This window comes from Hyperolius riggenbachi, chromosome 1 (genome assembly GCF_040937935.1).
Source record: "Hyperolius riggenbachi isolate aHypRig1 chromosome 1, aHypRig1.pri, whole genome shotgun sequence".
Classification (NCBI taxonomy): domain Eukaryota; kingdom Metazoa; phylum Chordata; class Amphibia; order Anura; family Hyperoliidae; genus Hyperolius; species Hyperolius riggenbachi.
Window position 1 is genome coordinate 506,671,078 of NC_090646.1, and position 23,648 is coordinate 506,694,725.

At 47.2% G+C, this 23,648-nt stretch overlaps 1 long non-coding RNA gene across 1 annotated transcript in view; it reads right to left on the minus strand.

Moving 5' to 3' along the window:
• Positions 1-1,203: 1,203 nt before the first annotated feature.
• The window catches only part of LOC137555877 (uncharacterized), a 32,567-nt gene continuing 10,122 nt past the window's right edge, over positions 1,204-23,648 (minus strand). The window contains exon 3 of the long non-coding RNA XR_011028547.1: positions 1,204-1,317. This is a non-coding gene — a long non-coding RNA (uncharacterized lncRNA). The remainder of the gene's footprint in view (positions 1,318-23,648) is intronic.

Genomic DNA, 23,648 nt, shown 5'->3' on the forward strand with positions numbered 1-23,648 from the left:
GGGATTACTCTAGGCTAATCTTCAACAAAGAACAAGGCTGACACTCCAGGCGAGTGTTACACAGGAACTAACTCTTATGACCAGCAAAGGACTCTGGGAAACATAGCTCTTTATACTGTCAGTCATCAAAGGAGGCAGGTAGGAGATTTGCATGATGAGTGTATGCAAATTCCCCAGCAGCAGACCAGACCAGAAACTTGTAATGGAAAAACAGGTCTCTCTTGCAGAGACCTGCAGCCCACAGACTAGGGGAATGGTCAAACAGCTGTCTGCCAGTGCATCCAGCTGGGCGGATCATTACATGTTCATTTCCAGCTCCAGTAGCCAGGAAAGAAGGTGGAAATAAGGGTTGATTAGGAGACAGAGCACCCTCGAAATATTTTTTAGATGTTTAGAGGTCCATTTTAACTGTGGATCAGATGAATTAAGTTCCAGGGTTGGTATCTGCTCAATAGACCACAACGTTAAATTGTGGTTATATAGCACTGAGGTGGTGAGTTGGGTGCCCGTTGCTATCACTAGCCAATCAGCTAGTAGTTTGCCTTTAAGTAAAACTAGTTGATTGCCTATCACTAGCCAAAGTGCTATTCTTTTTAGGCTAACAAATTGGGTACTTTGGGCATCACAGGTTTAGTGTTAGACATTAGAAAGTGGGTTAGTGTTAGGCATTAAGTGTGTGTTAGGCATTAGGAATATTCGAATCAGGCATTAGGAGGAAGGGTTAGTCAGTAGTAAAATATTGGCATCAAAATGGAGCCCAGTTAAGCAGGTGACACTAACTAATTTAAAATCGACTGCTACCATATCATTCATATATTATAGTCATAGATTTTGCAACAAATATTTTTGCATTGAGATCTTATTTGGGTAGATTCATTAAATGGCGTCAGTCAGAATAACATGTGGAAAATCTTACTGCACAATGAGCAGAGCGTAATGCATTGCATGTAATATATTTCATTATGCTCTACTCATCGTGCAGTAAGATTTTCGCAGTGTTATGAGTATTAAGGAACATTTTGTGGTTAGAGTTGTTGTACAAAATAATTAAGATGGATCCCAGATGCAGAGGTCAAGAGTAAAAATTCCTGGACATCCACTTTAAACAATAATAATGTAGCAGCCAGTGTTCTAGCATTTTGTAACTTTTTTGTGAAGGTGCGAAAAAGGTGCAAAAACTACAGATTTTCTGCAGCTGATTGCTCATTAATGCAACACATGTTCAAAAAGTACAAGGAGAGGAATTAGTTTCTTGCTTGTTTGATCTTCAATTTCTGTCGTAATTGTATGTAGTTCGGCGTTATTCATGTAGAGAATCTGTAGACATAACAACAAAAGTTGTTTAGATGATACCTTTTATGACTAACTGTACAAGATTTCGTTGCACGTTTTTGAAACTTAAAGGACAACTATAGTGAGAGGGATATGGGGCTTGATTCACAAAGCGGCGCTAAGTGTTAGCGCCGCTGTGAAAGCCTCTTAGTGCCCCTTAAGTAGCTCTGCGCGCACTAATGGCCACACAGAGCTACTTCACGCACAGCCCCGCTCAGTGCGCACACAGGGCTGTGCGCCGGTAAAAGTGCGCGGTGCGACGATAACGTCACACACCGCTGCCCTTTAAATGTTGCACCCAGTGCGACGATAGCGGCGCATCAGGTGCCCCTGACACGGCGCATCAATGCGCCACTTCGGGGGCACCCGGTGCACCGCTATCGTCGCACCGGGTGCGACATTTAAAGGGCAGCAGGTGCAACGTTATTGTCGCACCGCACACTAATACAGGTGCACCTGCGCTGCGCGCGCAGTGAACGGTACTGAGAGATGTGTGGGCGCAAACTACTTAGTGCCATGGTTTGCGCCCACTAAGTGATAGGGCTCACTAACCAGCTTAGCACTGGTTAGTGAATCAAGCCCATGGAGCCTGCCATACTTATTTCCTTTTAAGCAATGCCAGTTGCCTGATGGCCCTGCTGATCCTCTACCTTCGCTAAAACTCATATCGTCCTGGCAATATGAATTTCTTTGTTACTCTGAGTTTTGGAAAGACTCTGTCCACTTTCGTCTTGTTGGTTGATATACCAAGCTTCTCGGTACCCTCATATAAACAGCTTGTGCTGACGGATGCAATAAACAGATTCTACATTTAGGTATGATGTACTAACCTAACTCTGTTCCTTTATATAAACATGGAGTGATCTAAGAAAGCCACTGACTAGTCAGAAAGCCTTGGGGACAAAATTGGAGCGCAAACTGTATCACTGACTAAGGGAACTCATATGCATTCTCTCTACTTATGTATATTGAAACAGTAATACCTAGTTTACAAAAATGGGAGTTCGCTGCTGGCCTTATAGAGACCCCTGGCAAGCACCTAGTGTAAGGTGGGGATTTTGTACGGTCATGTGATCTGCTTCCTGTTTCCTGTGCCTCTGGTTAACAATATGAGCATCTCACATGACCCATATTCCACTTGTGGATCACCAGACCCCTGGCCTATGGATCGTTCGGACTGGGACTCAAGTGTGGTTAAATTTTCATGTACTTCAGGATGTGCAGCTAAGCTGACATGTACTGAACTGTCAAAGTTCAAGACACTCAACAACAGGGTTTTTTTATGAATCAAAGTTCTCTTGTTTATTCTTCATACGTTATTTCTTCAAATTGCGGATCATACATGTAGATATAGCATCAGACCTTCACTTCACATCAAAAAATGCCTGACACGTGTTTCATGGCCAACAGCTGCTTCCTCAGAGGCACACCGTATACAAAACATCCGGGGTGTAAGCCCATACAGCTTTGGGATCATCGCTGATGGCAGTTTTACTCTAGACTTCAGATTGCGTTTAGAAGTTTGTCGTAGGCCCACGGATGTTTTGTATACGGTGTGCCTCTGAGACAGCGGCTGTTGGCCGTGAAACATGTGTCAGCATTTTTTGATGTGAAGTGAAGGTCTGATGCTATATCTACATGTATGAGAATGTCACACAGGACATGTTTGGGTGAAGGCAGTTTAATATATGCTGTATCTGAGCAGTATGTGTGTATGCATGCAGACAGGTGTGTATGTAGCAAGGCATGGCTACTGGTGGTTATGACAGTCTGCTCTAGTGTGTGACTCATATCTTAGTGTAGTCAACTGTACTAGACAGACTGGGCAGATGACAGTTGGACAGATGTAATGCAATTCATGTCTTTAATGTAAATGAAAAGTTATGCAGTCATGTGAATGATGATTAATGAGAACAGCAAGTTCTGTGCTACATTTTATATTACTGAGAAAAGGATGGCAGATTCTATATAACTGTAACTGATGTAACTGCGATTTATAGAAATGAAGAAGTGGACAAGAAAACTCTGCACTGCATTATATTTTACTGAATGCAGGCATGTTGTATTGAGGACAGGCAAGTTCATGTGGTTTAGTTTCTTTTACTGAGGACAGGCAGAGCATTTTATCAGTCTAGACATAGGGATGCTCATTCGGATTCCGCAGAAATGAAATTTCCACATTTCTGATCGGAAATCAGTAATCATAGTACATCCGTTGGAAATCCGAGATACCGATAGTCAGTATTTTTAGTCCAATCACAGCATTCTGAATGAATACGCCAATCATAGAATCAGATTGTACATTTGGAAACTTGGATTGATTCTGTAGAAAAAATGAAGCGTCATTACAACATGGCAATACGGATTCCAAGCGGATTTCTGATCATTTTCCTAACATTTTCAGATTCCGATTAGAATTCTGCACTGCAGCATACCAAATAGATATTAAGTTCAATCATTATACTGCAGACATGAGATCAGAATGAGAATTGGAAGCAGTATAGGATTTTGATCAGAATTGGCACAGCAATATGACAATCGGGTATTCAACGGAATCGGAAATCAGCATTTCCGACCATCCCTAGTCTAGAGCATACAGTCATGGCAGAAACTGCAGGGGATGTGCATATCCATATATGGGTATTGGTAGTGCTTATGGGTGGCGAGGGGCACACCGGAACAGTTGATTAGTTGTTAGATGGTTCAATCAGTTTATATTCAGTACAAGCGCTGCACTAGTCCACAAATATATCCTCATCTTCTGCCACAATTTCTCCTAGCTCCTTCTTCTGGTGTGCCAACAGAAATACATCCACCATGCCCAATCAAGCAACACTCACCAGTTATGAAGACCACCGGGGCCTAATAGCATGTTGGGGATATTCCTAGGTCACTCCTAATCTACATGACCAATGCCACTTCAAGTTCCTTGATCCAACTTCGATATCCCATACACGACCATATGATATCACCACAAATAAAAGCCTCTCATAGCGTAATACTTTAAAACTATTTAATACTAGTATAAAAGGGTATTGCACTGAGCACTCACATAAAAAGACTTGTAAAACAGCGTAGAGTTTTTTGTACTGGCTCTTCCCCAATCAAGGTGGCCTCAGCTGGCTCTGCCCCATGTAGATATCCTCCCAGTAGGTAGACAGCTGCCACGTGCATATCCTCCAGCCCAGAGCAATCAAACACAGATTGCTCAGTAGTACACGTGCATTGCCACATCAAGCCACATCCGGGATCTCTCCATGTCATGTGACATTTATCAGAAGTTGCAAGGAGATAGGCTGCAAGGCTATACTGAAGAGAGATGTGAGGACTTGTCCTGCCACTCTGCAAGTCAACGTAGGAGCAAATCCCATTAGGCTCTAGACCACCCGCAGTGGTGTGGGTTGTAGGGACTATTGTTACACCCCTGGTGCCACTGGTCACATAAAGCAAAGCCCAGCTCTACTTCTGGAAAAGCTTGAACATGTCCTATTTTTGGATAACGCATGGCCATCGTTTACTTTATGTGCATTGTTACACTAATTCACAAAGCTTTGCTATACCACAAATCCTAACTCAGAAGACAGCTTCGCTGCTTTATATGGTAGCAGCTTTTTGTCAAACATTTGGATTTGTCTTCAGGGTTTTCACCTACTGAACCATTTAAAAAAAATTTATCTTAGCAGTCAACTCTATGGAGTTAATCCATACCATTGTATACACCCACTAAAAACAATAGCAATCATATACACTACTGCAGGCTTCTGTTATTAAGGTAATTATTGCTAGTTGCCTTGGATAATCGTAGCTTAATAAGCACCTGTTAGCTAAATCCATTCTCACATTGACAGAATTGTTTTCCTATCAATTTGTTAATTACTCGAGGAGTTGCAGAGAATTATTTTAACATTTAATTAAGCATGGTGCATTAGCAAACTGATCTACAAACCTAAGACTGTGCTAATAAATATAATATACATACTCTCAACGTTCAGATTTAAAGTGTTCTAGCCATGAGAAAGTAATGTGAAATCCTTTCACACACATAGACGTGTACCTTGCCCTGCAAGGCTCTGTAGGTGATTAGGGACAAGCAGAAAGCTGTGGCATACACTTTCCCATTGTTTCCACAAAGCAGAAAAGCTTTCACCAAAATGTATTTTTACATTGAAGTCAATAGGGGAAGGGAAAATACATTTTCAAAGAACAGCCACAGGAGTGTCAAGACTCTATGTAAAAGCCGATCCATTACTGGTAACCTGTCGATGTTGCTGAGATCCAGGTCTTGTGGCAATTTAAAACCAGCTATTTTCCTAAGATGAAATTCCTTCCTCATTAAATATGCTATAAGTATGCATCAGTGCTGCTCGAGTCTTGCTGTGTTCAAACTTATTTCTTTACAGTACAGTAAAACCATGGTTTGAGAGTCATTTTGTTTAACCACTTCCCGACCGCCGTATATACAATTGGCGGCCGGGAAGTGGACCCCGCAAGGACTGCCGTATTGACAAATGGCGGCGGTCCTTGTAGGGGCATGGGCGGAGCGATCGCGTCATCAGTGACGCGATCCTCCGCCTCCTCCTAGCGCCGCTCACCCGCCGTAACATCCCGCCGGCCATACGGAAGCGCCGGCGGGATGTTAACCCGACGATCGCCGCATACAAAGTGTATAATACACTTTGTAATGTTTACAAAGTGTATTATACAGGCTGCCTCCTGCCCTGGTGGTCCCAGTGTCCGAGGGACCACCAGGGCAGGCTGCAGCCACCCTAGTCTGCACCAAGCACACTGATTTCCCAGCCCCCCTGCCCCAGATCGCCCACAGCACCCATCAGACCCCCCCCTGCCCACCCCCCAGACCCCTGTTTGCACCCAATCACCCCCCTAATCACCCATCAATCACTCCCTGTCACTATCTGTCAACGCTATTTTTTTTTTATCCCCCCCTGCCCCCTGCTCCCTCCTGATCACCCCCCCACCCCTCAGATTCTCCCCAGACCCCCCCCCCCCCCATGTACTGTATGCATCTATCCCCCCTGATCACCTGTCAATCACCTGTCAATCACCTGTCAATCACCCATCAATCACCTATCAATCACCCCCTGTCACTGCCATCCATCAATCAACCCCTAACCTGCCCCTTGCGGGCAATCTGATCACCCACACCAATAGATCGCCCGCAGATCCGACATCAGATCACCACCCAAGCGCAGTGTTTACATCTATTCTCTCCTCTAAACACCCACTAATTACCCATCAATCACCCATCAATCACCCCCTATCACCACCTGTCACTGTTACCCAGATCAGACCCTAATCTGCCCCTTGCGGGCACCCAATAACCCGCCTACACGCTCAGATTGCCCTCAGACCCCCCCTTATTAATTCGCCAGGGCATTATTTACATCTGTCCTTCCCTGTAATAACCCACTGATCACCTGTCAATCACCTGTCAATCACCCATCAATCACCCCCTGTCACTGCCACCCATCAATCACCCCCTGTCACTGCCACCCATCAATCAGCCCCTAACCTGCCCCTTGCGGGCAAACTGATCACCCACCCACACCAATAGATCGCCCGCAGATCCGACATCAGATCACCACCCAAGCACAGTGTTTACATCTATTCTCTCCTCTAAACACCCACTAATTACCCATCAATCACCCATCAATCACCCCCTATCACCACCTGTCACTGTTACCCATCAGATCAGACCCTAATCTGCCCCTTGCGGGCACCCAATCACCCGCCTACATGCTCAGATTGCCCTCAGACCCCCCCTTATCAATTCACCAGTGCAATATTTACATCTGTTCTCCCCTGTAATAACCCACTGATTACCTGTCAATCACCCATCAATCACCCCCTGTCACTGCCACCCATCAATCACCCCCTGTCACTGCCACCCATCAATCACCCGCTGTCACTGCCACCCATCAATCACCCGCTGTCACTGCCACCCATCAATCAGCCCCTAACCTGCCCCTTGCGGGCAATCTGATCACCCACCCACACCAATAGATCGCCCGCAGATCCAACGTCCGATCACCTCCCAAGTGCAGTGTTTACATCTGTTCTCTACCCTAAACACCCACTAATTACCCATCAATCACCCGCTGTCACTGCTACCTATCAGATTAGACCCCTATCTGCCCCTAGAGCACCCAATCACCTGCCCACACCCTCAGAATGCCCTCAGACCCCAGCCCTGATCACCTCGCCAGTGCATTGCTTGCATCTATTCCCCCCTCTAATCACACCTTGAGACACCCATCAATCACCTCCTGTCACCCCCTAGCACACCTACCCATCAGATCAGGCCCTAATTTGCCCCGTGTGGGCTCCTGATCACTCGGCCAAACCCTCAGATCCCCCTCAGACCCCCTTCCGATCACCTCCCCAGTGCAGTGGTTGCATCTATTTTCCCCTCTAACCACCCCCTGAGACACCCATCAATCACCTCCTGTCACCCCCCTAGCACTCCTATCCATCAGATCAGGCCCAATTCAACCTGTCATCTAAAAGGCCACCCTGCTTATGACCAGTTCCACAAAAGTCACCCCCTCATAGACCACCTGTCATCAAAATTTGCAGATGCTTATACCCCTGAACAGTCATTTTGAGACATTTGGTTTCCAGACTATTCACGGTTTTGGGCCCGTAAAATGCCAGGGCGGTATAGGAACCCCACAAGTGACCCCATTTTAGAAAAAAAGACACCCCAAGGTATTCTGTTAGGTGTATGACAAGTTCATAGAAGATTTTATTTTTTGTCAAAAGTTAGCGGAAATTGATTTTTATTGGTTTTTTTTTCACAAAGTGTCATTTTTCACTAACTTGTGACAAAAAATAAAATCTTCTATGAACTCGCCATACACCTAACGGAATACCTTGGGGTGTCTTCTTTCTAAAATGGGGTCACTTGTGGGGTTCCTATACTGCCCTGGCATTTTAGGGGCCCTAAAACCGCGAGGAGTAGTCTAGAAAACAAATGCCTCAAAATGACCTGTGAATAGGACGTTGGGCCCCTTAGCGCACCTAGGCTGCAAAAAAGTGTCACACATGTGGTACCGCCGTACTCAGGAAAAGTAGTATAATGTGTTTTGGGGTGTATTTTTACACATACCCATGCTGGGTGGGAGACATTTCTATGTAAATGGACAATTGTGTGTAAAAAAAATCAAACAATTGTCATTTACAGAGATATTTCTCCCACTTAGCATGGGTATGTGTAAAAATACACCCCAAAACACATTATACTACTTCTCCTGAGTACGGCGGTACCACATGTGTGACACTTTTTTACACCCTAAGTACGCTAAGGGGCCCAAAGTCCAATGAGTACCTTTAGGATTTCACAGGTCATTTTGCGATATTTGGTTTCAAGACTACTCCTCACGGTTTAGGGCCCCTAAAATGCCAGGGCAGTATAGGAACCCCACAAATGACCCCATTCTAGAAAGAAGACACCCAAAGGTATTCCGTACGGAGTATGGTGAGTTCATAGAAGATTTTATTTTTTGTCACAAGTTAGCGGAAAATGACACTTTGTGAAAAAAAAACAATTAAAATCAATTTCCGCTAACTTGTGACAAAAAAATAAAAACTTCTATGAACTCACCATACTCCTAACGGAATACCTTGGGGTGTCTTCTTTCTAAAATGGGGTCATTAGTGGGGTTCCTATACTGCTCTGGCATTTTAGGGGCCCTAAACCGTGAGGAGTAGTCTTGAAACAAAAATGACCTGTGAAATCCTAAAGGTACTCATTGGACTTTGGGCCCCTTAGTGCAGTTAGGGTGCAAAAAAGTGCCACACATGTGGTATCGCCGTACTCGGGAGAAGTAGTACAATGTGTTTTGAGGTGTATTTTTACACATACCCATGCTGGGTGGGAGAAATACCTCTGTAAATGACAATCTTTTGATTTCTTTACACACAATTGTCCATTTACAGAGTTATTTCTCCCACCCAGCATGGGTATGTGTAAAAATACACCCCAAAACACATTGTACTACTTCTCCCGAGTATGGCGATACCACATGTGTGGCACTTTTTTTGCACCCTAACTGCGCTAAGGGGCCCAAAGTCCAATGAGTACCTTTAGGATTTCACAGGTCATTTTGAGAAATTTTGTTTCAAGACTACTCCTCACGGTTTAGGGCCCCTAAAATGCCAGGACAGTATAGGAACCCCACAAATGACTCCATTTTAGAAAGAAGACACCCCAAGGTATTCTGTTAGTAGTATGGTGAGTTCATAGAAGATTTTATTTTTTGTCACAAGTTAGCGGAAATTGATTTTTATTGTTTTTTTTTCACAAAGTGTCATTTTCCGCTAACTTGTGACAAAAAAATAAAATCTTCTATGAACTCACCATACTACTAACTGAATACCTTGGGGTGTCTTCTTTCTAAAATGGGGTCATTTGTGGGGTTCCTATACTGTCCTGGCATTTTAGGGGCCCTAAACCGTGAGGAGTAGTCTTGAAACAAAATTTCTCAAAATGACCTGTGAAATCCTAAAGGTACTCATTGGACTTTGGGCCCCTTAGCGCAGTTAGGGTGCAAAAAAGTGCCACACATGTGGTATCGCCGTACTCAGGAGAAGTAGTATAATGTGTTTTGGGGTGTATTTGTACACATACCCATGCTGAGTGGGAGAAAGATCTCTGTAAATGGACAATTGTGTGTAAAAAAAATTAAAAAATTGTCATTTACAGAGATATTTCTCCCACCCAGCATTGGTATGTGTAAAAATACACCGCAAAACACATTATACTACTTCTCCTGAGTACGGCAATACCACATGTGTGGCACTTTTTTGCAGTCTAACTGCGCTAAGGGGCCCAAAGTCCAATGAGTACCTTTAGGCTTTACAGGGGTGCTTACAAATTAGCACCCCCCAAAATGCGAGGACAGTAAACACACCCCACAAATGACCCCATTTTGGAAAGTAGACACTTCAAGGTATTCAGAGAGGGGCATGGTGAGTCCGTGGCAGATTTCATTTTTTTTTGTCGCAAGTTAGAAGAAATGGAAACTTTTTTTTTTTTGTCAGAAAGTGTCATTTTCCGCTTACTTGTGACAAAAATTTATATCTTCTATGAACTCACTATGCCTCTCAGTGAATACTTTGGGATGTCTTCTTTCCAAAATGGGGTCATTTGGGGGGTATTTATACTATCCTGGAATTCTAGCCCCTCATGAAACATGTCAGGTGGTCAGAAAAGTCATAGATGCTTGAAAATGGGAAAATTCACTTTTTGCACCATAGTTTGTAAACGCTATAACTTTTACCCAAACCAATAAATATACACTGAATGTTTTTTTTTTTATCAAAAACATGTTTGTCCACATTTTTCGCGCTGCATGTATACAGAAATTTTACTTTATTTGAAAAATGTCAGCACAGAAAGTTAAAAAAATCATTTTTTTTGCCAAAATTCATGTCTTTTTTGATGAAGATAATAAAAAGTAAAAATCGCAGGAGCAATCAAATAGCACCAAAAGAAAACTTTATTAGTGACAAGAAAAGGAGCCAAAATTCATTTAGGTGGTAGGTTGTATGAGCGAGCAATAAACCGTGAAAGCTGCAGTGGTCTGAATGGAAAAAAAGTGGCCGGTCCTTAAGGGGGGTAAAGCCCTAGGTCCTCAAGTGGTTAAGAGCACTTTGCAACACAAGCAAATGGGTGTAAATAACTACAAATGATGGGGTCCCCCAGCAAAACTTTGATGGGGGCCCCTTCATGTTCCCAACCATTCACTTGCCTTCTGTGATGATCCGCTCAGCTGGCTGCACAGGCAGACAACTGTTTGTCCATTCCTCTAGTCTGTGGGCTGCAGGTCTCTGGAACAGAGACCTGTCTTTCCATTGCAAGTTTCTGGTCTGTTCTCTTGCTGGGGAATTTGCATACATTCGTTATGCAAATCCCCTACCTGCCTTCTTTGATGACTGGCACTATAAGAGCTTTATGTTTCCCAGAAGGCTTTGCTGGTCATTTCCCTTCCATGGTCTGTTCCTGATGGACACTGCTGGAGTGTCAGCCATTGCTATCTAGTATAGTTAATTCCTGGGGGTTGCTTTAGGCTCCCCTTCTAGCCCAGTCAGGTTGTATTATCTGTATTGCCTGTTCTGTCTTGTCTTGCCTGTTGCCATTGTCCTGTCCCAAAGGTGGTCGACAGGAAATGGTTCTGATCTCTGTTCTTGGAGTATAGCTGGTGCAGCGGTTGCTACCAGCTATCTCTTCTGTTCTGTCTCCTGGGATCGCGCTAGCTACTTTTCGCTAGCGCTGGGGATCCTTCTGTTCTGTCTTCTGGGATCGCGCTAGCTACTTTTCGCTAGTGCTGTGTATCCTATCTCTCGCTTGTCCCTGTTTTCGTGTGTCTGTCTTGTCCGCTACGCTTGCTGGAGGCTCGGTGAGGTAACCGTTAAGCCAAGCGCTCGCGTCCTCTGTTTCATGTTTGTCTGTTAATGGTTAGTTAGGCGTGCTTGTCTCTATTGTGCTTATCACGTGGAGATCGCGCATAACCGCGTGCACTGTTGCGAATGAGTGTGGTGTTCGCGGTTAGCTAGCGTTTGTTATTTTCCGTATCTCCTTATTGTATTATTTGCTGTGCCTTTGCTACCCTCGTATTCTATCCTGATCTGCCTTGTGTCACGTCTGGCGATCGCACCTCTCGCGATCGCGTTCCTGTTTCATATCTGCTGTTGTGTGTGCGCGGTCGCGGGGTGGCGACTGGATTGGCGCACACACGTACAACCTGTCCCTTTGCTCAATCTCATTCGCAATCGCCTCTCTTGCGATTGCGTTCTGCGCTTCGTACAATTCCTGTCTGGCATTTGTGGAGGTACAGAGGATTGGTTCCTCTGCACTCCTCAGCGCCATCTGCCGACAGGAATTTCCCTCTACAGGTGCGTAGCACCTTTTGCTGGGTGCCTGCAAATATACGCTTGTGGAGGATTTCCGCCGTGTCAGCGCACGCGTTGTGCGCTGATTAGAGATGGGCCGAACCTCCGATTTTAGGTTCGCGAACCGGGTTTGCGAACTTTCGCGTAAAGTTCGGTTCGCGTTAAAGTTCGCGAACCGCAATAGACTTCAATGGGGATGCGAACTTTGAAAAAAAAAAAATAATTATGCTGGCCACAAAACTGATGGAAAAGATGTTTCAAGGGGTCTAACACCTGGAGGGGGGCATGGCGGAGTGGGATACATGCCAAAAGTCCCGGGGAAAAATCTGGATTTGACGCAAAACAGCGTTTTAAGGGCAGAAATCACATTGAATGCTAAATGACAGGCCTAAAGTGCTTTAAAACATCTTGCATGTGTATACATCTCACCGTGTAACGCACCGCAAACAGCTGTTTGTGTAATGATGGCCGTGCTGGACTGGTGTGCACCATGGCGAGAGTGCAGGTTTTGGTGGCTTTACAGCCCATATGGTCGCCTGGCTGATGTAGCTGAATGACAGAACAGTGACTGTCCAGCTGATCAAATTTGGTCTGACCACAATGAAGCAACGACCTTATTATCTTTTGTGTGCCCTCCGAGACACTCATCGAGGCGCCGGTCATTGCTTCATTGTGATACGCAAGCCCCTTCACCACGGCAAGGTAATGATCACGAAGGGGAATGGGCGCATGTACATGCCTTTTCTTTTGTTGTTGCAGCTGCCCGCAGTGCAGCCAGAAAAATTAGGCAGTCATGTACACGCACCAGAAAAATTATTACAGCTGCCGCTGCTAGCAGCGGCCTAAAAAATTCAGCAATCCACTGAACAGTACAGGTATACAGTGGCAGGTTCACTGAACAGAACAGGTATGCAGTGGCGGGTTCACTGAACAGTACAGGTATACAGTGGCAGGTTCACTGAACACAACAGGTATGCAGTGGCGGGTTCACTGAACACAACAGGTATGCAGTGGCGGGTTCACTGAACACAACAGGTATGCAGTGGCGGGTTCACTGAACAGGTATGCAGTGGCGGGTTCACTGAACAGTACATGTATACAGTGGCGGGTTCACTGAACACAACAGGTATGCAGTGGCGGGTTCACTGAACAGGTATACAGTGGCGGGTTCACTGAACAGAACAGGTATACAGTGGCGGGTTCACAGAACAGGTATGCAGTGGCAGGTTCACTGAACACAACAGGTATGCAGTGGCGGGTTCACTAAACAGGTATACAGTGGCGGGTCCACTGAACAGAACAGGTATGCAGTGGCGGGTTCACTGAACACAACAGGTATGCAGTGGTGGGTTCACTGAACAGGTATGCAGTGGTGGGTTCACAGAACAGGTATGCAGTGGTGGGTTCACAGAACAGGTATGCAGTGGTGGGTTCACAGCACAGGTATGCAGTGGTGGGTTCACAGCACAGGTATGCAGTGGCAGGTTCACTGAACAGGTATGCAGTGGTGGGTTCACAGCACAGGTATGCAGTGGCAGGTTCACTGAACAGGTATGCAGTGATGGGTTCACAGAACAGGTATGCAGTGATGGGTTCACAGACCAGGTATGCAGTGGCAGGTTCACTGAACAGGTATGCAGTGGTGGGTTCACAGTACAGGTATGCAGTGGTGGGTTCACAGAACAGGTATGCAGCCAGCCAGGAACAAGTTAAGCCTAACTAATCTTTCCCTGAGAGACAGTCTGCAGCAGCTCGCCCTACTCTCACTAACGCAGGCAGCACACGAGTGACCGTAATGGTCGCCGCTGCCTGCCTTATATAAGGGGGGGTGGGGCTCCAGGGGCTAGTGTAGCCTAATTGGCTACACTGGGCCTGCTGACTGTGATGTAGAGGGTCAAAGTTGACCCTCAAGGTGCATTATGGGGCGAATCGAACTTCCGCAAAGGTTCGCCAGCGGGACGTGAACGCGAACCACCGAAGTTCGCGTGGAACCGTTCGCCGGCGAACCGTTCGGCCCATCTCTAGCGCTGATCACGGAGAAAGTTCCACAATCGTTACTAGTGATGCTCAAATACCCCTTTTTAAAATTCGAGTTTGGTCGAATTCGAATAGTAAATTATTCGAGGTCAGTCGAATATTCGAGTCGAATAATTTTTACTATTCGATTCGACCTCGGACTTCGAGCTCACTATTCGAGTCGGTATTCGAGCTCACTATTCGAGCTGACTATTCGAATTGGCCTTAAATAGCTTCCAACACTTGTTTTGAGGGTGAATGATGCAAGAAACATCTTTTTTTCCAAGTAACAACAGCAAGTGATTATGTGGGGATGTTCCTTTAAAAAAAAATGTGGAAAGAGAAGTTGTGTCCTAAATTTTGTTCAGTAGTGTTACTGTATATACTTGTTCTTCTTCTTCTTTATCGTTCTTCTTCTTCTTCTAGATCTTCTTCTTCTATATCTTCTTCTTCTTCTTCTTCTTCTTCATCTTCTTCTTCTTCTTCTTCATCATCTTCTTCTTCTTCTTCTTCATCATCTTCTTCTTCTTCTTCTTCATCATCTTCTTCTTCTTCTTCTTCTTCATCATCTTCTTCTTCTTCTTCTTCTTCTTCATCATCTTCTTCTTCTTCTTCATCATCTTCTTCTTCTTCTTCATCATCTTCTTCTTCATCTTCTTCATCTTCTTCTTCATCTTCATCTTCATCTTCTTCTTCTTCTTCATCTTCATCTTCTTCATCTTCTTCTTCTTCATCTTCTTCTTCATCTTCTTCTTCTTCTTCTTCTTCATCTTCTTCTTCTTCTTCTTCTTCATCTTCTTCTTCTTCTTCTTCTTCATCTTCTTCTTCTTCTTCATCTTCTTCTTCTTCATCTTCTTCATCTTCTTCTTCTTCTTCTTCATCTTCTTCTTCTTCATCTTCTTCTTCTTCATCTTCTTCATCTTCTTCTTCTTTTTCATCTTCTTCTTCATCATCTTCTTCATCTTCTTCTTCATCTTCTTCTTCTTCATCTTCTTCATCTTCTTCTTCTTTATCTTCTTCTTCTTTTTCATCTTCTTCTTCATCATCTTCACGTATTTCTCTTTTTAATTTTTTTTTAAAGAAATGCAGCTATTTTTGAGCGTAACAAATAGCTGGTGGGCGCACGCATGTTGGAAGCGCCATTGTATGTGCTCCCTGGCAGTGGAAACACAAAGACAGCAGGAGGTAAATTCAGCAGCAGGAGGAGGAGGATGAGTGTGTGGCAGCAGGCAGTCAATGAGGCAGGCAGCTCGCCGTGACATAATAGCCCTGGTACCTAGCGGTGATACCAGGGCTGTAAATAAACACAACAGGAGGTCCCAGACAGCGGTCGTGCAGCCCACATTGTGTCCAATACACAACTGGGACAACACAGTTTTCAACCCGGGCACCTCAGAAAAATTAAACCTTTTTTTTTTTTTAATGGTTTGTTTGGTTTTGATTTTGCAACCAATATAGCTATTGTTTGACGTAATAGCTGGTGGCAGAGTGGCAGCAGAAGGTAATTCTGTGTACCCTGGCAGTGGGAAACACAGACAGACAGCAACAGCAGCAGGAGGAATGGAGGAGTAATGTGAGCAGCTATTGTTTGACGTAATAGCTGGTGGCAGAGTGGCAGCAGAAGGTAAATCATCTGTGTAGTGTACCCTGGCAGTGGGAAACACAGACAGACAGCAGCAGCAGCAGCAGGAGGAGGTATGGAGGAGCAGTGTGAGTGTGGCAGCAGGTAGGCAGCGTGACATAATAGCCCTGGTACCTAGCGGTGATACCAGGGCTGTAAATAAACACAACAGGAGGTCCCAGACAGCGGTCGTGCAGCCCACATTGTGTCCAATACACAACTGGGACAACACAGTTTTCAACCCGGGCACCTCAGAAAAATTAAACCTTTTTTTTTTTTTTAATGGTTTTTTGGTTTTTGGTTTTACAACCAATATAGCTATTGTTTGACGTAATAGCTGGTGGCAGAGTGGCAGCAGAAGAAGGTAATTCTGTGTACCCTGGCAGTGGGAAACACAGACAGACAGCAGCAGCAGGAGGAGGAATGGAGGAGTAGGCGAGCAGCTATTGTTTGACGTAATAGCTGGTGGCAGAGTGGCAGCAGAAGGTAAATCATCTGTGTACCCTGGCAGTGGGAAACACAGACAGACAGCAGCAGCAGCAGGAGGAGGTATGGAGGAGCAGTGTGAGTGTGGCAGCAGGTAGGCAGCGTGACATAATAGCCCTGGTACCTAGCGGTGATACCAGGGCTGTAAATAAACACAACAGGAGGTCCCAGACAGCGGTCGTGCAGCCCACATTGTGTCCAATACACAACTGGGACAACACAGTTTTCAACCCGGGCACCTCAGAAAAATTAAACCTTTTTTTTTTTTTTAATGGTTTTTTGGTTTTTGGTTTTACAACCAATATAGCTATTGTTTGACGTAATAGCTGGTGGCAGAGTGGCAGCAGAAGAAGGTAATTCTGTGTACCCTGGCAGTGGGAAACACAGACAGACAGCAGAAGGGCAGTACACAGCAGCCCACTGTAGGTGTAAAATGTGTGGCTGCAGGCGACGTAATAGTCAAAGTGAACCAGGCTGGCTTAGTGAGCAGGAGCCAGGAGGTGGTAAAGGGTGGTAAGGCACATTAACGATGGTTCCGGCAGCCAGTTCATGTCCCCCTCTCGCCGACAACAGGGGCCAGGAACTCGCCTTCCACCCACGCCTGGTTCATCTTGAGAAACGTCAGTCTGTCCACAGACTTGTGAGACAGACGTGAGCGTTTCTCGGTGACCACGCCACCAGCTGCACTGAAGCAGCGCTCGGACAGCACGCTGGAAGGGGGGCAGGACAGCACTTCCAGGGCGTACTGCGTAGTGTTGGGCGAACATCTAGATGTTCGGGTTCGGGCCGAACAGGCCGAACATGGCCGCGATGTTCGGGTGTTCGACCCGAACTCCGAACATAATGGAAGTCAATGGGGACCCGAACTTTTGTGGTTTGTAAAGCCTCCTTACATGCTACATACCCCAAATTTACAGGGTATGTGCACCTTGGGAGTGGGTACAAGAGGAAAAAAAATTTAGCAAAAAGAGCTTATAGTTTTTGAGAAAATCGATTTTAAAGTTTCAAAGGGAAAACTGTCTTTTAAATGCGGGAAATGTCTGTTTTCTTTGCACAGGTAACATGCTTTTTGTCGGCATGCAGTCATAAATGTAATACATATAAGAGGTTCCAGGAAAAGGGACCGGTAATGCTAACCCAGCAGCAGCACACGTGATGGAACAGGAGGAGGGTGGCGCAGGAGGAGAAGGCCACGCTTTGAGACACAACAACCCAGGCCTTGCATGAGGACAAGAAGCGTGCGGATAGCATGCTTTGTACCACCATGCAGTCATAAATGTAATAAAGATAAGTGGTTCAATAAACAGGGACCACGCGGCAACGCTAACCCAGCAGCAGCACACGTGATGGAACAGGAGGAGGCGCAGGAGGAGAAGGCCACGCTTTGTGAGACACAACAACCCAGGCCTTGCATGAGGACAAAAAGCGTGCGGATAGCATGCTTTGTACCGCCATGTAGTCATAAATGTAATAAAGATAAGAGGTTCAATAAACAGGGACCACGCGGCAACGCTAACCCAGCAGCAGCAGCAGCAGCAGCACACGTGATGGAACAGGAGGAGGCGCAGGAGGAGAAGGCCACGCTTTGTGAGACACAACAACCCAGGCCTTGCATGAGGACAAAAAGCGTGCGGATAGCATGCTTTGTACCGCCATGTAGTCATAAATGTAATAAAGATAAGAGGTTCCATAAACAGGGACCGGCAACGGTAACCCAGCAGCAGCAGCAGCAGCAGCAGCACACGTGATGGAACAGGAGGAGGCGCAGGAGGAGAAGGCCACGCTTTGTGAGACACAACAACCCAGGCCTTGCATGAGGACAAAAAGCGTGCGGATAGCATGCTTTGTACCGCCATGTAGTCATAAATGTAATAAAGATAAGAGGTTCCATAAACAGGGACCGGCAACGGTAACCCAGCAGCAGCAGCAGCAGCAGCAGCACACGTGATGGAACAGGAGGAGGCGCAGGAGGAGAAGGCCACGCTTTGTGAGACACAACAACCCAGGCCTTGCATGAGGACAAAAAGCGTGCGGATAGCATGCTTTGTACCGCCATGTAGTCATAAATGTAATAAAGATAAGAGGTTCCATAAACAGGGACCGGCAACGGTAACCCAGCAGCAGCAGCAGCAGCACACGTGATGGAACAGGAGGAGGCGCAGGAGGAGAAGGCCACGCTTTGTGAGACACAACAACCCAGGCCTTGCATGAGGACAAAAAGCGTGCGGATATAGCAGCAATGCTTTTTGCCGCCATGCAGTCATAAATGTAATACAGATGAGAGGTTCAATAAACAGGGACCGGAAACGCTAAACCATCCCAGATGTTCATCGGTCATGTTACTTGGTTGGGGTCCAGGAGTGTTGCGTAGTCGTTTCCAATCCAGGATTGATTCATTTTAATTTGAGTCAGACGGTCTGCATTTTCTGTGGAGAGGCGGATACGCCGATCTGTGATGATGCCTCCGGCAGCACTGAAACAGCGTTCCGACATAACGCTGGCTGCCGGGCAAGCCAGCACCTCTATTGCGTACATTGCCAGTTCGTGCCAGGTGTCTAGCTTCATGCCCGGTTTCAGGTCCAGCGGTGCCAGCCACAAATCCGTCTGTTCCTTTATTCCCCTCCAAATTTCCTCCCCTGTGTGCTGCTTATCCCCAAGGCAGATCAGCTTCAGCAACGCTTGCTGACGCATGCCAACAGCTGTGCTGCACTGCTTCCACGATCCTACTGCTGCTGGTGCTGGGTTAGCATTTCCGGATGAGGTACAGCTTTGAGATGCGTTGGAGGAGAAGGAGTCAGAGAGGTAGGTGCTGCTGTTGTTATCCAGCTGTTTGCGGCGTGGGCAACACCCGCGCCGTTGCAGGTGAGGAATCGCTGCCAGGCTCCACAAGGTTCACCCAGTGCGCGGTAAGGGAGATGTATCGACCCTGGCCGAACGCACTCGTCCAGGTGTCAGTGGTGAGGTGAACCTTGCAGGCAACGGCATTCTTCAAGCTTCGGGTTATTTAGCTGACCACGTGCTCATGCAACTCAGGCACTGCAGAGCGCGCAAAGTGGTAGCGGCTGGGAACCACGTAACGTGGGATGGCCACTGACATCATGCCCTTGAAGCTGTTTGTCTCCACCACTCGATATGGCAGCATTTCGCAGGCCAGAAGCTTGGCTATGCTGGCTGGCTGTTACTGCCACGGCCCGGGGGTCATTTGCTGGCAATTTCCTCTTGTGCTCAAACATCTCAGAGACAGACAACTCAACCGTAGCGCTGCACACCGAAGGGCTGTTGGTTGTTGTGTTTGATGAACACTGGGAGACCTCAAGAGCACTAGTCCGGAAAGTGACAGTGTCAGCATCGTCTGATGTTTGTGAATGTTGTGAACCACGCAATGGCTGGGCTACTGCTGCTGCTGAGGCGGGTCTGGTGGTGAGTCTGGTGAACCCAAGGGAGGCAGTGTTGCTGGTGGTACCCTGTCCTGCCGCGTTTGCCCACAGAGTGGGATGTTTGGATAGAATGTGGCGGCTCATGCTGGTGGTGGAGAGGTTGTTAATACTTTTCCCCCTGCTCAGGCGGGTCTTGCACACCTTGCAAATCGCAATGGTAACATCCTCAGTGCAGTCTTCAAAGAAAGCCCAGACTTTAACTGGCTGAGGACTCGGACCTCGTGCGTGATGTGCTGGTGCTGCTTAACCCACTGCTGGACGCTTGAGAGGTCATCCAAGTAATTATCTGGTCCTGTTCTTTTGGATCTGTGAGGGTTGTTGTCCTGGACAACATGGGCAGTATTGAGTGGGTTTTCTTGGGTGCTCCCCTGTGGCCTGTACGTGAACCGTCAGGGGAAACACCTCTTCCCTTGCCCCTCCCTCTTTCACCGGATTTCTTCCTCATTTCACTTATCCTTAAAGTACACGCTGACTGGCAGCAGTACAGTGGCAGTACAGAAATGCTATACAGTGGTGGGTGAGCGGTGTACCACTATTGTCAGCAGTGACACAGAGCACAATGCTATACAGTGGCGGGTGAGCGGTGTACTACTGTTCCCAGCAGACACAGAGTGGAAGTAAACACAATGCTATATAGTGTGGCTGAGCCGTGTACACAGAGTGGCATTAAACACAATGCTATATAGTCTGCTATATAGTCACCCCGAACAGGGTGATGTTCTGCAGAACCCAAACAGTGGCAAACACTGTTCGCCCAACACTACTGGGAGGGAACGCAGATTTTAGTACCTAAACACACGATACAACATGTTTTCCGGGGTCGGACTCTGAGGCACATACAGATGGTCCCGATCATCATCCTCATCATACAACTCTTCTCCTGAGTCTGACCCACCCACCACCTCTGCCACCCCAACATCCCCAGACACAGACCCCTCATCGTCCTCAACATTAACTTGGGATGCTGGCCTGAGCCAGACCTCCTCCTCCACATCAGGCCCCATCATCTCCTCAATGGCAGCCCTCATTAATCGCTCTGGCGACGGACTGATGGACACAACGTTCTCCTCCGGGGAGGGCTGCTGCTGACCACTGGCTGCTGGGGTGGATGTTATAGCTTGCGTGGGGCGTTGGCTGTTGCTGTTGTTGGGAGTGCTGCTCACAGCGGAGGTCTCTGGGGAACTCATGTTGAGCTCATATAGTGGTTGACGGTGAGTGGAGTATTACTGATCCCAGCAATATACACACTGACTGGCAGAGTACGCAATGCTATATAGTGTGGCTGAGCGGTGTACACAGAGTGGCAGTAAACACAATGCTATATAGTCTGGCTGAGCGAGCGGTGTACTACTGTTCCCAGCAGAATCAGAGTGGCAGTAAACAATGGTATATAGTCTGGCTGAGCGGTGTACACAGAGTGTCAGTAAACAATGGTATATAGTCTGGCTGAGCGAGCGGTGTACTACTGTTCCCAGCAGAATCAGAGTGGCAGTAAACAATGGTATATAGTCTGGCTGAGCGAGCGGTGTACTACTGTTCCCAGCAGAATCAGAGTAGCAGTAAACAATGGTATATAGTCTGGCTGAGCGGTGTACACAGAGTGTCAGTAAACAATGGTATATAGTCTGGCTGAGCGAGCGGTGTACTACTGTTCCCAGCAGAATCAGAGTGGCAGTAAACAATGGTATATAGTCTGGCTGAGCGGTGTACACAGAGTGTCAGTAAACAATGGTATATAGTCTGGCTGAGCGGTGTACACACAATGCTATATAGTCTGCTATATAGTGTCAGTAAACAATGGTATATAGTCTGGCTGAGCGAGCGGTGTACTACTGTTCCCAGCAGAATCAGAGTGGCAGTAAACAATGGTATATAGTCTGGCTGAGCGGTGTACACAGAGTTTCAGTAAACAATGGTATATAGTCTGGCTGAGCGGTGTACACAGAGTGTCAGTAAACAATGGTAAATAGTCTGGCTGAGCGGTGTACACAGAGTGGCAGTAAACACAATGCTATATAGTCTGGCTGAGCGAGCGGTGTACTACTGTTCCCAGCAGAATCAGAGTGGCAGTAAACAATGGTATATAGTCTGGCTGAGCGGTGTACACAGAGTGTCAGTAAACAATGGTATATAGTCTGGCTGAGCGGTGTACACAGAGTGTCAGTAAACAATGGTATATAGTCTGGCTGAGCGGTGTACACAGAGTGGCAGTAAACACAATGCTATATACTCTGGCTGAGCGAGCGGTGTACTACTGTTCCCAGCAGACACAGAACAGTAAACAGAATGCTATATAGTGTGGCTGAGCGAGCGGTGTACCACTATTCCCAGCAGACACAGAACAGTAAACAGAATGCTATATAGTGTGGCTGAGCGAGCGGTGTACCACTATTCCCAGCAGACACAGAACAGTAAACAGAATGCTATATAGTGTGGCTGAGCGAGCGGTGTACCACTATTCCAAACAGACACAGAACAGTGAACAGAATGCTATATAGTGTGGCTGAGCGAGCGGTGTACCACTATTCCCAGCAGACACAGAGTGGCAGTAAACAGAATGCTATATAGTGTGGCTGAGCGAGGTACACAGAGTGGCAGTAAACAGAATGCTATATAGTGTGGCTGAGCAAGCGGTGTACTACTATTCCCAGCAGACACAGAGTGGCAGTAAACAGAATGCTATATAGTGTGGCTGAGCGAGGTACACAGAGTGGCAGTAAACAGAATGCTATATAGTGTGGCTGAGCAAGCGGTGTACTACTGTTCCCAGCAGTGACACAATGACAGGGGGGACCCTGGCTAGCGTGGCTGGAGCGCGAACTACCCTGCCTGCCTACCCAAAGCTAAACCCACAGACAAATGGCGGAGATATGACGTGGTTCGGGTATTTATTTACCCGAACCACGTGACCGTTCGGCCAATCAGAGCGCGTTCGGGTCCGAACCACGTGACCCGTTCGGCCAATCACAGCGCTAGCCGAACGTTCGGGGAACGTTCGGCCATGCGCTCTTAGTTCGGCCATGTGGCCGAACGGTTTGGCCGAGCACCGTCAGGTGTTCGGCCGAACTCGAACATCACCCGAACAGGGTGATGTTCTGCAGAACCCGAACAGTGGCGAACACTGTTCGCCCAACACTAGTACTGCGCCAGCTCGCTCCAGATCTCCATGCGCTTGACCCAATACTCCATGGGATCAACAGGGGCATCGCTGTCAAGCCCGCTGTACGACCCCATGTAGTCAGCCACCATGCGGGTCAGGCGCTGGCTGTGACCGGAGGAGGATGCTGCTGCATGCATCTCCTCTCTAGTCACTGCTGCCGGAGCCTCTACAGTCCTGTAGAGCTCGTGGCTGAGAGACAGCAGGTCTGTGGGGCGCTTGCTGCTGCTGGATGCAGGCACCTGCTGCTGCCTCTGTGCTGGCTGCTGGACAGTGGGGGTGGAAGGCTGGGGGAAGGCTTCCAGCAAGCGCTCAACAAGGGCCTGCTGCAAGCTCCTTATTTGTTGCGCTGGGTCTCCTCCTGCAGGCGGCAGGAACTGGCTCAACTTCCCCTTGAGGCGTGGGTCCAACATCATGCTGATCCAGATCTCCTCCCTCTGCTTCATCTGGATCACCCTGGGGTCCCTGCGCAGGCACGTCAGCATGTGCGCTGCCATTGGGAAGAGGCGGGCCACGTCTGCTGGCACATCGACGTCAGTGCTGTCCTCATCCTCCTCCTCTGCCGCCTCATCCTCTCTCCACCCCCGCACCAACTCAGCTGCGCTGTGCTGATCCCCCTCATCAGCAGCCAGGTCAGGGACCTCCACCAAGTCCTCCTCCTCCTCCCCCTCAGAGGTGGACTGCGCAG